The 13481-nt window shown below is 43.6% G+C and overlaps 10 non-coding genes across 10 annotated transcripts; all 10 read left to right on the top strand.

The window, feature by feature from the left end:
• The first annotated feature begins 475 nt into the window (after positions 1–475).
• On the top strand, positions 476–594 carry LOC135565035 (5S ribosomal RNA). The gene has a single exon (XR_010461362.1). It is a non-coding gene; the product is annotated as a 5S ribosomal RNA (ribosomal RNA).
• Positions 595–2975: 2381 nt separating this feature from the next.
• Positions 2976–3094, top strand: LOC135565034 (5S ribosomal RNA). The gene has a single exon (XR_010461361.1). It is a non-coding gene; the product is annotated as a 5S ribosomal RNA (ribosomal RNA).
• A 1139-nt stretch (positions 3095–4233) lies between these two features.
• LOC135565032 (5S ribosomal RNA) lies at positions 4234–4352 on the top strand. Its single transcript, XR_010461359.1, has one exon. It is a non-coding gene; the product is annotated as a 5S ribosomal RNA (ribosomal RNA).
• Positions 4353–5494: 1142 nt separating this feature from the next.
• On the top strand, positions 5495–5613 carry LOC135565031 (5S ribosomal RNA). The gene has a single exon (XR_010461358.1). It is a non-coding gene; the product is annotated as a 5S ribosomal RNA (ribosomal RNA).
• Positions 5614–6790: 1177 nt separating this feature from the next.
• On the top strand, positions 6791–6909 carry LOC135565030 (5S ribosomal RNA). The gene has a single exon (XR_010461357.1). It is a non-coding gene; the product is annotated as a 5S ribosomal RNA (ribosomal RNA).
• A 1177-nt stretch (positions 6910–8086) lies between these two features.
• On the top strand, positions 8087–8205 carry LOC135565029 (5S ribosomal RNA). The gene has a single exon (XR_010461356.1). It is a non-coding gene; the product is annotated as a 5S ribosomal RNA (ribosomal RNA).
• Positions 8206–9384: 1179 nt separating this feature from the next.
• LOC135565028 (5S ribosomal RNA) lies at positions 9385–9503 on the top strand. Its single transcript, XR_010461355.1, has one exon. It is a non-coding gene; the product is annotated as a 5S ribosomal RNA (ribosomal RNA).
• A 1177-nt stretch (positions 9504–10680) lies between these two features.
• On the top strand, positions 10681–10799 carry LOC135565027 (5S ribosomal RNA). The gene has a single exon (XR_010461354.1). It is a non-coding gene; the product is annotated as a 5S ribosomal RNA (ribosomal RNA).
• A 1183-nt stretch (positions 10800–11982) lies between these two features.
• LOC135565026 (5S ribosomal RNA) lies at positions 11983–12101 on the top strand. The gene has a single exon (XR_010461353.1). It is a non-coding gene; the product is annotated as a 5S ribosomal RNA (ribosomal RNA).
• A 1182-nt stretch (positions 12102–13283) lies between these two features.
• LOC135565025 (5S ribosomal RNA) lies at positions 13284–13402 on the top strand. Its single transcript, XR_010461352.1, has one exon. It is a non-coding gene; the product is annotated as a 5S ribosomal RNA (ribosomal RNA).
• The last annotated feature ends 79 nt before the right edge of the window (positions 13403–13481 follow it).

The raw sequence follows: 13481 nt of genomic DNA, 5'->3' as shown, positions 1-13481 counted from the left end.
TGAGAAGGTTTTTGTGGGAAGCCTTTCCTTCTCTACCAGAAGAAGGTAATCATTAGCCTCATCGCTAAGGCTTCACAAAGTGTAGCGCTCCGCACGCATGCGCACAGAAACTGGGCAGTCCTGTGCCGTTTCTGAAAGTTTGGGTGGAAATACGAATCACTGATTTATTTGGTTGATGTCTAATGATTCACTTGGGCAAATGAATGCATTTTCTAACAAGTTGAAAGGATTTAGTTGATTTCCGGTTTAAAGTCTGGATTCTGTGAATCCGTGTGGGCGCGCCGTATTATATAGTCCATGAAGTTGTCATAAGTGTGAACATAGGATATGCCCCCCCCACAAGAGTGAAATATATGGTCTGGAAATGTAAGCAAGGTTTGAGCTTTGTCAGTGTGTCACAACGTGTACATTTCTCTGTCTCCCGATGAATAAGCGGCACATTGACTTTATATAGTGTACCAAGAGAGTTCCCTTCGCTTACGGCCATACCAGCCTGAATACGCCCGATCTCGTCCGATCTCGGAAGCTAAGCAGGGTCGGGCCTGGTTAGTACTTGGATGGGAGACCGCCTGGGAATACCAGGTGCTGTAAGCTTTTGCTCCAGTAGAGGATACTCTTGTGTCATGCGTGGAGCAACTGCCTTTTATTTTTCGCCCTAATAATGTTGTGTCTTTTTATTGGACTACATGCAGTTTGTTAGTGCTGCCCTGCCCTGAACAAATCCAATCATGGACAGTGCGTTTCCCTCGAAATGTAGGCACTACATTCAGCATTTGTTTTTAGGCTCGGAGACTGTCAATGTCTGTCGTCCATTAGGGCCCTGTAAAACCCTTTCAATGTTTTGCCTAACCACCCCTCCCCCCAACAAAAAAAAATAAAAAAATAATTCCCCCTCTTCTCCGTTTACATTTCCCGGTTGACCGTTTATCCTTGCTTCTCCAGGTTTTCGCTCTCAAAAGTACACCTTTTTAATCTAAATATAACACGATTGGATGTTCTATGTCCACAACAACGTTTAAAACCCTAGCAGGAGACCACTTTTGAGGTCTGGGAAAAATTGAAGACATATCGATTTTGGGGTGTAGTTACCCTTTACACGCAAGTGTGCGCCAGGTAGAGACATTTGTTTGGTTAAGCGGTGTTGCTGTAGTGCTCATGTGATTGCGGAGTTTGCAAAACAAATGGCCACTGGATTGATGCAAATAATGATGATATAATTCTGCCAAGCTGGCATAGGCTACTTTGCAGTTAACATTTCATTGAGAAGGTTTTTGTGGGAAGCCTTTCCTTCTCTACCAGAAGAAGGTAATCATTAGCCTCATCGCTAACGGCTTCACAAAGTGTAGCGCTCCGCACGCATGCGCACAGAAACTGGGCAGTCCTGTGCCGTTTCTGAAAGTTTGGGTGGAAATACGAATCACTGATTTATTTGGTTGATGTCTAATGATTCACTTGGGCAAATGAATGCATTTTCTAACAAGTTGAAAGGATTTAGTTGATTTCCTCCTTAGTTCAAAACATTTTTGAATATTGTTGAATTTCGGTTTAAAGTCTGGATTCTGTGAATCCGTGTGGGCGCGCCGTATTATATAGTCCATGAAGTTGTCATAAATGTGAACATAGGATATGCCCCCCCCCCCCCCCCCACAAGAGTGAAATATATGGTCTGGAAATGTAAGCAAGGTTTGAGCTTTGTCAGTGTGTCACAACGAATACGCCCGATCTCGGAAGCTAAGCAGGGTCGGGCCTGGTTAGTACTTGGATGGGAGACCGCCTGGGAATACCAGGTGCTGTAAGCTTTTTGCTCCAGTAGAGGATACTCTTGTGTCATGCGTGGAGCAACTGCCTTTTATTTTTCGCCCTAATAATGTTGTGTCTTTTTATTGGACTACATGCAGTTTGTTAGTGCTGCCCTGCCCTGAACAAATCCAATCATGGACAGTGCGTTTCCCTCGAAATGTAGGCACTACATTCAGCATTTGTTTTTAGGCTCGGAGACTGTCAATGTCTGTCGTCCATTAGGGCCCTGTAAAACCCTTTCAATGTTTTGCCTAACCACCCCTCCCCCAACAAAAAAATAAAAAAATAATTCCCCCTCTTCTCCGTTTACATTTCCCGGTTGACCGTTTATCCTTGCTTCTCCAGGTTTTCGCTCTCAAAAGTACACCTTTTTAATCTAAATATAACACGATTGGATGTTCTATGTCCACAACAACGTTTAAAACCCTAGCAGGAGACCACTTTTGAGGTCTGGGAAAAATTGAAGACATATCGATTTTGGGGTGTAGTTACCCTTTACACGCAAGTGTGCGCCAGGTAGAGACATTTGTTTGGTTAAGCGGTGTTGCTGTAGTGCTCATGTGATTGCGGAGTTTGCAAAACAAATGGCCACTGGATTGATGCAAATAATGATGATATAATTCTGCCAAGCTGGCATAGGCTACTTTGCAGTTAACATTTCATTGAGAAGGTTTTTGTGGGAAGCCTTTCCTTCTCTACCAGAAGAAGGTAATCATTAGCCTCATCGCTAACGGCTTCACAAAGTGTAGCGCTCCGCACGCATGCGCACAGAAACTGGGCAGTCCTGTGCCGTTTCTGAAAGTTTGGGTGGAAATACGAATCACTGATTTATTTGGTTGATGTCTAATGATTCACTTGGGCAAATGAATGCATTTTCTAACAAGTTGAAAGGATTTAGTTGATTTCCTCCTTAGTTCAAAACATTTTTGAATATTGTTGAATTTCGGTTTAAAGTCTGGATTCTGTGAATCCGTGTGGGCGCGCAGTATTATATAGTCCATGAAGTTGTCATAAGTGTGAACATAGGATATGCCCCCCACAAGAGTGAAATATATGGTCTGGAAATGTAAGCAAGGTTTGAGCTTTGTCAGTGTGTCACAACGTGTACATTTCTCTGTCTCCCGATGAATAAGCGGCACATTGACTTTATATAGTGTACCAAGAGAGTTCCCTTCGCTTACGGCCATACCAGCCTGAATACGCCCGATCTCGTCCGATCTCGGAAGCTAAGCAGGGTCGGGCCTGGTTAGTACTTGGATGGGAGACCGCCTGGGAATACCAGGTGCTGTAAGCTTTTGCTCCAGTAGAGGATACTCTTGTGTCATGCGTGGAGCAACTGCCTTTTATTTTTCGCCCTAATAATGTTGTGTCTTTTTATTGGACTACATGCAGTTTGTTAGTGCTGCCCTGCCCTGAACAAATCCAATCATGGACAGTGCGTTTCCCTCGAAATGTAGGCACTACATTCAGCATTTGTTTTTAGGCTCGGAGACTGTCAATGTCTGTCGTCCATTAGGGCCCTGTAAAACCCTTTCAATGTTTTGCCTAACCACCCCTCCCCCAACAAAAAAATAAAAAAAATAATTCCCCCTCTTCTCCGTTTACATTTCCCGGTTGACCGTTTATCCTTGCTTCTCCAGGTTTTCGCTCTCAAAAGTACACCTTTTTAATCTAAATATAACACGATTGGATGTCCTATGTCCACAACAACGTTTAAAACCCTAGCAGGAGACCACTTTTGAGGTCTGGGAAAAATTGAAGACATATCGATTTTGGGGTGTAGTTACCCTTTACACGCAAGTGTGCGCCAGGTAGAGACATTTGTTTGGTTAAGCGGTGTTGCTGTAGTGCTCATGTGATTGCGGAGTTTGCAAAACAAATGGCCACTGGATTGATGCAAATAATGATGATATAATTCTGCCAAGCTGGCATAGGCTACTTTGCAGTTAACATTTCATTGAGAAGGTTTTTGTGGGAAGCCTTTCCTTCTCTACCAGAAGAAGGTAATCATTAGCCTCATCGCTAACGGCTTCACAAAGTGTAGCGCTCCGCACGCATGCGCACAGAAACTGGGCAGTCCTGTGCCGTTTCTGAAAGTTTGGGTGGAAATACGAATCACTGATTTATTTGGTTGATGTCTAATGATTCACTTGGGCAAATGAATGCATTTTCTAACAAGTTGAAAGGATTTAGTTGATTTCCGGTTTAAAGTCTGGATTCTGTGAATCCGTGTGGGCGCGCCGTATTATATAGTCCATGAAGTTGTCATAAGTGTGAACATAGGATATGCCCCCCCACAAGAGTGAAATATATGGTCTGGAAATGTAAGCAAGGTTTGAGCTTTGTCAGTGTGTCACAACGTGTACATTTCTCTGTCTCCCGATGAATAAGCGGCACATTGACTTTATATAGTGTACCAAGAGAGTTCCCTTCGCTTACGGCCATACCAGCCTGAATACGCCCGATCTCGTCCGATCTCGGAAGCTAAGCAGGGTCGGGCCTGGTTAGTACTTGGATGGGAGACCGCCTGGGAATACCAGGTGCTGTAAGCTTTTGCTCCAGTAGAGGATACTCTTGTGTCATGCGTGGAGCAACTGCCTTTTATTTTTCGCCCTAATAATGTTGTGTCTTTTTATTGGACTACATGCAGTTTGTTAGTGCTGCCCTGCCCTGAACAAATCCAATCATGGACAGTGCGTTTCCCTCGAAATGTAGGCACTACATTCAGCATTTGTTTTTAGGCTCGGAGACTGTCAATGTCTGTCGTCCATTAGGGCCCTGTAAAACCCTTTCAATGTTTTGCCTAACCACCCCTCCCCCAACAAAAAAATAAAAAAATAATTCCCCCTCTTCTCCGTTTACATTTCCCGGTTGACCGTTTATCCTTGCTTCTCCAGGTTTTCGCTCTCAAAAGTACACCTTTTTAATCTAAATATAACACGATTGGATGTTCTATGTCCACAACAACGTTTAAAACCCTAGCAGGAGACCACTTTTGAGGTCTGGGAAAAATTGAAGACATATCGATTTTGGGGTGTAGTTACCCTTTACACGCAAGTGTGCGCCAGGTAGAGACATTTGTTTGGTTAAGCGGTGTTGCTGTAGTGCTCATGTGATTGCGGAGTTTGCAAAACAAATGGCCACTGGATTGATGCAAATAATGATGATATAATTCTGCCAAGCTGGCATAGGCTACTTTGCAGTTAACATTTCATTGAGAAGGTTTTTGTGGGAAGCCTTTCCTTCTCTACCAGAAGAAGGTAATCATTAGCCTCATCGCTAACGGCTTCACAAAGTGTAGCGCTCCGCACGCATGCGCACAGAAACTGGGCAGTCCTGTGCCGTTTCTGAAAGTTTGGGTGGAAATACGAATCACTGATTTATTTGGTTGATGTCTAATGATTCACTTGGGCAAATGAATGCATTTTCTAACAAGTTGAAAGGATTTAGTTGATTTCCGGTTTAAAGTCTGGATTCTGTGAATCCGTGTGGGCGCGCCGTATTATATAGTCCATGAAGTTGTCATAAATGTGAACATAGGATATGCCCCCCCCCCCCACAAGAGTGAAATATATGGTCTGGAAATGTAAGCAAGGTTTGAGCTTTGTCAGTGTGTCACAACGTGTACATTTCTCTGTCTCCCGATGAATAAGCGGCACATTGACTTTATATAGTGTACCAAGAGAGTTCCTTCGCTTACGGCCATACCAGCCTGAATACGCCCGATCTCGTCCGATCTCGGAAGCTAAGCAGGGTCGGGCCTGGTTAGTACTTGGATGGGAGACCGCCTGGGAATACCAGGTGCTGTAAGCTTTTTGCTCCAGTAGAGGATACTCTTGTGTCATGCGTGGAGCAACTGCCTTTTATTTTTCGCCCTAATAATGTTGTGTCTTTTTATTGGACTACATGCAGTTTGTTAGTGCTGCCCTGCCCTGAACAAATCCAATCATGGACAGTGCGTTTCCCTCGAAATGTAGGCACTACATTCAGCATTTGTTTTTAGGCTCGGAGACTGTCAATGTCTGTCGTCCATTAGGGCCCTGTAAAACCCTTTCAATGTTTTGCCTAACCACCCCTCCCCCAACAAAAAAAAAAAAAAAATAATTCCCCCTCTTCTCCGTTTACATTTCCCGGTTGACCGTTTATCCTTGCTTCTCCAGGTTTTCGCTCTCAAAAGTACACCTTTTTAATCTAAATATAACACGATTGGATGTCCTATGTCCACAACAACGTTTAAAACCCTAGCAGGAGACCACTTTTGAGGTCTGGGAAAAATTGAAGACATATCGATTTTGGGGTGTAGTTACCCTTTACACGCAAGTGTGCGCCAGGTAGAGACATTTGTTTGGTTAAGCGGTGTTGCTGTAGTGCTCATGTGATTGCGGAGTTTGCAAAACAAATGGCCACTGGATTGATGCAAATAATGATGATATAATTCTGCCAAGCTGGCATAGGCTACTTTGCAGTTAACATTTCATTGAGAAGGTTTTTGTGGGAAGCCTTTCCTTCTCTACCAGAAGAAGGTAATCATTAGCCTCATCGCTAACGGCTTCACAAAGTGTAGCGCTCCGCACGCATGCGCACAGAAACTGGGCAGTCCTGTGCCGTTTCTGAAAGTTTGGGTGGAAATACGAATCACTGATTTATTTGGTTGATGTCTAATGATTCACTTGGGCAAATGAATGCATTTTCTAACAAGTTGAAAGGATTTAGTTGATTTCCTCCTTAGTTCAAAACATTTTTGAATATTGTTGAATTTCGGTTTAAAGTCTGGATTCTGTGAATCCGTGTGGCGCGCAGTATTATATAGTCCATGAAGTTGTCATAAGTGTGAACATAGGATATGCCCCCCCCACAAGAGTGAAATATATGGTCTGGAAATGTAAGCAAGGTTTGAGCTTTGTCAGTGTGTCACAACGTGTACATTTCTCTGTCTCCCGATGAATAAGCGGCACATTGACTTTATATAGTGTACCAAGAGAGTTCCTTCGCTTACGGCCATACCAGCCTGAATACGCCCGATCTCGTCCGATCTCGGAAGCTAAGCAGGGTCGGGCCTGGTTAGTACTTGGATGGGAGACCGCCTGGGAATACCAGGTGCTGTAAGCTTTTTGCTCCAGTAGGATACTCTTGTGTCATGCGTGGAGCAACTGCCTTTTATTTTTCGCCCTAATAATGTTGTGTCTTTTTATTGGACTACATGCAGTTTGTTAGTGCTGCCCTGCCCTGAACAAATCCAATCATGGACAGTGCGTTTCCCTCGAAATGTAGGCACTACATTCAGCATTTGTTTTTAGGCTCGGAGACTGTCAATGTCTGTCGTCCATTAGGGCCCTGTAAAACCCTTTCAATGTTTTGCCTAACCACCCCTCCCCCCCAACAAAAAAAAAAAAAATAATTCCCCCTCTTCTCCGTTTACATTTCCCGGTTGACCGTTTATCCTTGCTTCTCCAGGTTTTCGCTCTCAAAAGTACACCTTTTTAATCTAAATATAACACGATTGGATGTTCTATGTCCACAACAACGTTTAAAACCCTAGCAGGAGACCACTTTTGAGGTCTGGGAAAAATTGAAGACATATCGATTTTGGGGTGTAGTTACCCTTTACACGCAAGTGTGCGCCAGGTAGAGACATTTGTTTGGTTAAGCGGTGTTGCTGTAGTGCTCATGTGATTGCGGAGTTTGCAAAACAAATGGCCACTGGATTGATGCAAATAATGATGATATAATTCTGCCAAGCTGGCATAGGCTACTTTGCAGTTAACATTTCATTGAGAAGGTTTTTGTGGGAAGCCTTTCCTTCTCTACCAGAAGAAGGTAATCATTAGCCTCATCGCTAACGGCTTCACAAAGTGTAGCGCTCCGCACGCATGCGCACAGAAACTGGGCAGTCCTGTGCCGTTTCTGAAAGTTTGGGTGGAAATACGAATCACTGATTTATTTGGTTGATGTCTAATGATTCACTTGGGCAAATGAATGCATTTTCTAACAAGTTGAAAGGATTTAGTTGATTTCCTCCTTAGTTCAAAACATTTTTGAATATTGTTGAATTTCGGTTTAAAGTCTGGATTCTGTGAATCCGTGTGGGCGCGCAGTATTATATAGTCCATGAAGTTGTCATAAGTGTGAACATAGGATATGCCCCCCCCACAAGAGTGAAATATATGGTCTGGAAATGTAAGCAAGGTTTGAGCTTTGTCAGTGTGTCACAACGTGTACATTTCTCTGTCTCCCGATGAATAAGCGGCACATTGACTTTATATAGTGTACCAAGAGAGTTCCCTTCGCTTACGGCCATACCAGCCTGAATACGCCCGATCTCGTCCGATCTCGGAAGCTAAGCAGGGTCGGGCCTGGTTAGTACTTGGATGGGAGACCGCCTGGGAATACCAGGTGCTGTAAGCTTTTGCTCCAGTAGAGGATACTCTTGTGTCATGCGTGGAGCAACTGCCTTTTATTTTTCGCCCTAATAATGTTGTGTCTTTTTATTGGACTACATGCAGTTTGTTAGTGCTGCCCTGCCCTGAACAAATCCAATCATGGACAGTGCGTTTCCCTCGAAATGTAGGCACTACATTCAGCATTTGTTTTTAGGCTCGGAGACTGTCAATGTCTGTCGTCCATTAGGGCCCTGTAAAACCCTTTCAATGTTTTGCCTAACCACCCCTCCCCCCAACAAAAAAAAAAAAAAAATAATTCCCCCTCTTCTCCGTTTACATTTCCCGGTTGACCGTTTATCCTTGCTTCTCCAGGTTTTCGCTCTCAAAAGTACACCTTTTTAATCTAAATATAACACGATTGGATGTTCTATGTCCACAACAACGTTTAAAACCCTAGCAGGAGACCACTTTTGAGGTCTGGGAAAAATTGAAGACATATCGATTTTGGGGTGTAGTTACCCTTTACACGCAAGTGTGCGCCAGGTAGAGACATTTGTTTGGTTAAGCGGTGTTGCTGTAGTGCTCATGTGATTGCGGAGTTTGCAAAACAAATGGCCACTGGATTGATGCAAATAATGATGATATAATTCTGCCAAGCTGGCATAGGCTACTTTGCAGTTAACATTTCATTGAGAAGGTTTTTGTGGGAAGCCTTTCCTTCTCTACCAGAAGAAGGTAATCATTAGCCTCATCGCTAACGGCTTCACAAAGTGTAGCGCTCCGCACGCATGCGCACAGAAACTGGGCAGTCCTGTGCCGTTTCTGAAAGTTTGGGTGGAAATACGAATCACTGATTTATTTGGTTGATGTCTAATGATTCACTTGGGCAAATGAATGCATTTTCTAACAAGTTGAAAGGATTTAGTTGATTTCCTCCTTAGTTCAAAACATTTTTGAATATTGTTGAATTTCGGTTTAAAGTCTGGATTCTGTGAATCCGTGTGGGCGCGCAGTATTATATAGTCCATGAAGTTGTCATAAGTGTGAACATAGGATATGCCCCCCCCACAAGAGTGAAATATATGGTCTGGAAATGTAAGCAAGGTTTGAGCTTTGTCAGTGTGTCACAACGTGTACATTTCTCTGTCTCCCGATGAATAAGCGGCACATTGACTTTATATAGTGTACCAAGAGAGTTCCCTTCGCTTACGGCCATACCAGCCTGAATACGCCCGATCTCGTCCGATCTCGGAAGCTAAGCAGGGTCGGGCCTGGTTAGTACTTGGATGGGAGACCGCCTGGGAATACCAGGTGCTGTAAGCTTTTGCTCCAGTAGAGGATACTCTTGTGTCATGCGTGGAGCAACTGCCTTTTATTTTTCGCCCTAATAATGTTGTGTCTTTTTATTGGACTACATGCAGTTTGTTAGTGCTGCCCTGCCCTGAACAAATCCAATCATGGACAGTGCGTTTCCCTCGAAATGTAGGCACTACATTCAGCATTTGTTTTTAGGCTCGGAGACTGTCAATGTCTGTCGTCCATTAGGGCCCTGTAAAACCCTTTCAATGTTTTGCCTAACCACCCCTCCCCCAACAAAAAAATAAAAAAATAATTCCCCCTCTTCTCCGTTTACATTTCCCGGTTGACCGTTTATCCTTGCTTCTCCAGGTTTTCGCTCTCAAAAGTACACCTTTTTAATCTAAATATAACACGATTGGATGTTCTATGTCCACAACAACGTTTAAAACCCTAGCAGGAGACCACTTTTGAGGTCTGGGAAAAATTGAAGACATATCGATTTTGGGGTGTAGTTACCCTTTACACGCAAGTGTGCGCCAGGTAGAGACATTTGTTTGGTTAAGCGGTGTTGCTGTAGTGCTCATGTGATTGCGGAGTTTGCAAAACAAATGGCCACTGGATTGATGCAAATAATGATGATATAATTCTGCCAAGCTGGCATAGGCTACTTTGCAGTTAACATTTCATTGAGAAGGTTTTTGTGGGAAGCCTTTCCTTCTCTACCAGAAGAAGGTAATCATTAGCCTCATCGCTAACGGCTTCACAAAGTGTAGCGCTCCGCACGCATGCGCACAGAAACTGGGCAGTCCTGTGCCGTTTCTGAAAGTTTGGGTGGAAATACGAATCACTGATTTATTTGGTTGATGTCTAATGATTCACTTGGGCAAATGAATGCATTTTCTAACAAGTTGAAAGGATTTAGTTGATTTCCTCCTTAGTTCAAAACATTTTTGAATATTGTTGAATTTCGGTTTAAAGTCTGGATTCTGTGAATCCGTGTGGGCGCGCAGTATTATATAGTCCATGAAGTTGTCATAAGTGTGAACATAGGATATGCCCCCCCCACAAGAGTGAAATATATGGTCTGGAAATGTAAGCAAGGTTTGAGCTTTGTCAGTGTGTCACAACGTGTACATTTCTCTGTCTCCCGATGAATAAGCGGCACATTGACTTTATATAGTGTACCAAGAGAGTTCCCTTCGCTTACGGCCATACCAGCCTGAATACGCCCGATCTCGTCCGATCTCGGAAGCTAAGCAGGGTCGGGCCTGGTTAGTACTTGGATGGGAGACCGCCTGGGAATACCAGGTGCTGTAAGCTTTTTGCTCCAGTAGAGGATACTCTTGTGTCATGCGTGGAGCAACTGCCTTTTATTTTTCGCCCTAATAATGTTGTGTCTTTTTATTGGACTACATGCAGTTTGTTAGTGCTGCCCTGCCCTGAACAAATCCAATCATGGACAGTGCGTTTCCCTCGAAATGTAGGCACTACATTCAGCATTTGTTTTTAGGCTCGGAGACTGTCAATGTCTGTCGTCCATTAGGGCCCTGTAAAACCCTTTCAATGTTTTGCCTAACCACCCCTCCCCCCCAACAAAAAAATAAAAAAAATAATTCCCCCTCTTCTCCGTTTACATTTCCCGGTTGACCGTTTATCCTTGCTTCTCCAGGTTTTCGCTCTCAAAAGTACACCTTTTTAATCTAAATATAACACGATTGGATGTTCTATGTCCACAACAACGTTTAAAACCCTAGCAGGAGACCACTTTTGAGGTCTGGGAAAAATTGAAGACATATCGATTTTGGGGTGTAGTTACCCTTTACACGCAAGTGTGCGCCAGGTAGAGACATTTGTTTGGTTAAGCGGTGTTGCTGTAGTGCTCATGTGATTGCGGAGTTTGCAAAACAAATGGCCACTGGATTGATGCAAATAATGATGATATAATTCTGCCAAGCTGGCATAGGCTACTTTGCAGTTAACATTTCATTGAGAAGGTTTTTGTGGGAAGCCTTTCCTTCTCTACCAGAAGAAGGTAATCATTAGCCTCATCGCTAACGGCTTCACAAAGTGTAGCGCTCCGCACGCATGCGCACAGAAACTGGGCAGTCCTGTGCCGTTTCTGAAAGTTTGGGTGGAAATACGAATCACTGATTTATTTGGTTGATGTCTAATGATTCACTTGGGCAAATGAATGCATTTTCTAACAAGTTGAAAGGATTTAGTTGATTTCCTCCTTAGTTCAAAACATTTTTGAATATTGTTGAATTTCGGTTTAAAGTCTGGATTCTGTGAATCCGTGTGGGCGCGCAGTATTATATAGTCCATGAAGTTGTCATAAGTGTGAACATAGGATATGCCCCCCCCCCACAAGAGTGAAATATATGGTCTGGAAATGTAAGCAAGGTTTGAGCTTTGTCAGTGTGTCACAACGTGTACATTTCTCTGTCTCCCGATGAATAAGCGGCACATTGACTTTATATAGTGTACCAAGAGAGTTCCCTTCGCTTACGGCCATACCAGCCTGAATACGCCCGATCTCGTCCGATCTCGGAAGCTAAGCAGGGTCGGGCCTGGTTAGTACTTGGATGGGAGACCGCCTGGGAATACCAGGTGCTGTAAGCTTTTTGCTCCAGTAGAGGATACTCTTGTGTCATGCGTGGAGCAACTGCCTTTTATTTTTCGCCCTAATAATGTTGTGTCTTTTTATTGGACTACATGCAGTTTGTTAGTGCTGCCCTGCCCTGAACAAATCCAATCATGGACAGTGCGTTTCCCTCGAAATGTAGGCACTACATTCAGCATTTGTTTTTAGGCTCGGAGACTGTCAATGTCTGTCGTCCATTAGGGCCCTGTAAAACCCTTTCAATGTTTTGCCTAACCACCCCTCCCCCCCCAACAAAAAAATAAAAAAAATAATTCCCCCTCTTCTCCGTTTACATTTCCCGGTTGACCGTTTATCCTTGCTTCTCCAGGTTTTCGCTCTCAAAAGTACACCTTTTTAATCTAAATATAACACGATTGGATGTTCTATGTCCACAACAACGTTTAAAACCCTAGCAGGAGACCACTTTTGAGGTCTGGGAAAAATTGAAGACATATCGATTTTGGGGTGTAGTTACCCTTTACACGCAAGTGTGCGCCAGGTAGAGACATTTGTTTGGTTAAGCGGTGTTGCTGTAGTGCTCATGTGATTGCGGAGTTTGCAAAACAAATGGCCACTGGATTGATGCAAATAATGATGATATAATTCTGCCAAGCTGGCATAGGCTACTTTGCAGTTAACATTTCATTGAGAAGGTTTTTGTGGGAAGCCTTTCCTTCTCTACCAGAAGAAGGTAATCATTAGCCTCATCGCTAACGGCTTCACAAAGTGTAGCGCTCCGCACGCATGCGCACAGAAACTGGGCAGTCCTGTGCCGTTTCTGAAAGTTTGGGTGGAAATACGAATCACTGATTTATTTGGTTGATGTCTAATGATTCACTTGGGCAAATGAATGCATTTTCTAACAAGTTGAAAGGATTTAGTTGATTTCCTCCTTAGTTCAAAACATTTTTGAATATTGTTGAATTTCGGTTTAAAGTCTGGATTCTGTGAATCCGTGTGGGCGCGCCGTATTATATAGTCCATGAAGTTGTCATAAATGTGAACATAGGATATGCCCCCCCCACAAGAGTGAAATATATGGTCTGGAAATGTAAGCAAGGTTTGAGCTTTGTCAGTGTGTCACAACGTGTACATTTCTCTGTCTCCCGATGAATAAGCGGCACATTGACTTTATATAGTGTACCAAGAGAGTTCCCTTCGCTTACGGCCATACCAGCCTGAATACGCCCGATCTCGTCCGATCTCGGAAGCTAAGCAGGGTCGGGCCTGGTTAGTACTTGGATGGGAGACCGCCTGGGAATACCAGGTGCTGTAAGCTTTTTGCTCCAGTAGAGGATACTCTTGTGTCATGCGTGGAGCAACTGCCTTTTATTTTTCGCCCTAATAATGTTGTGTCT

This window comes from Oncorhynchus nerka, linkage group LG26, assembly GCF_034236695.1.
Source record: "Oncorhynchus nerka isolate Pitt River linkage group LG26, Oner_Uvic_2.0, whole genome shotgun sequence".
Classification (NCBI taxonomy): Eukaryota; Metazoa; Chordata; class Actinopteri; order Salmoniformes; family Salmonidae; genus Oncorhynchus; species Oncorhynchus nerka.
This window is presented reverse-complemented; position numbering and strand designations above follow the sequence as displayed.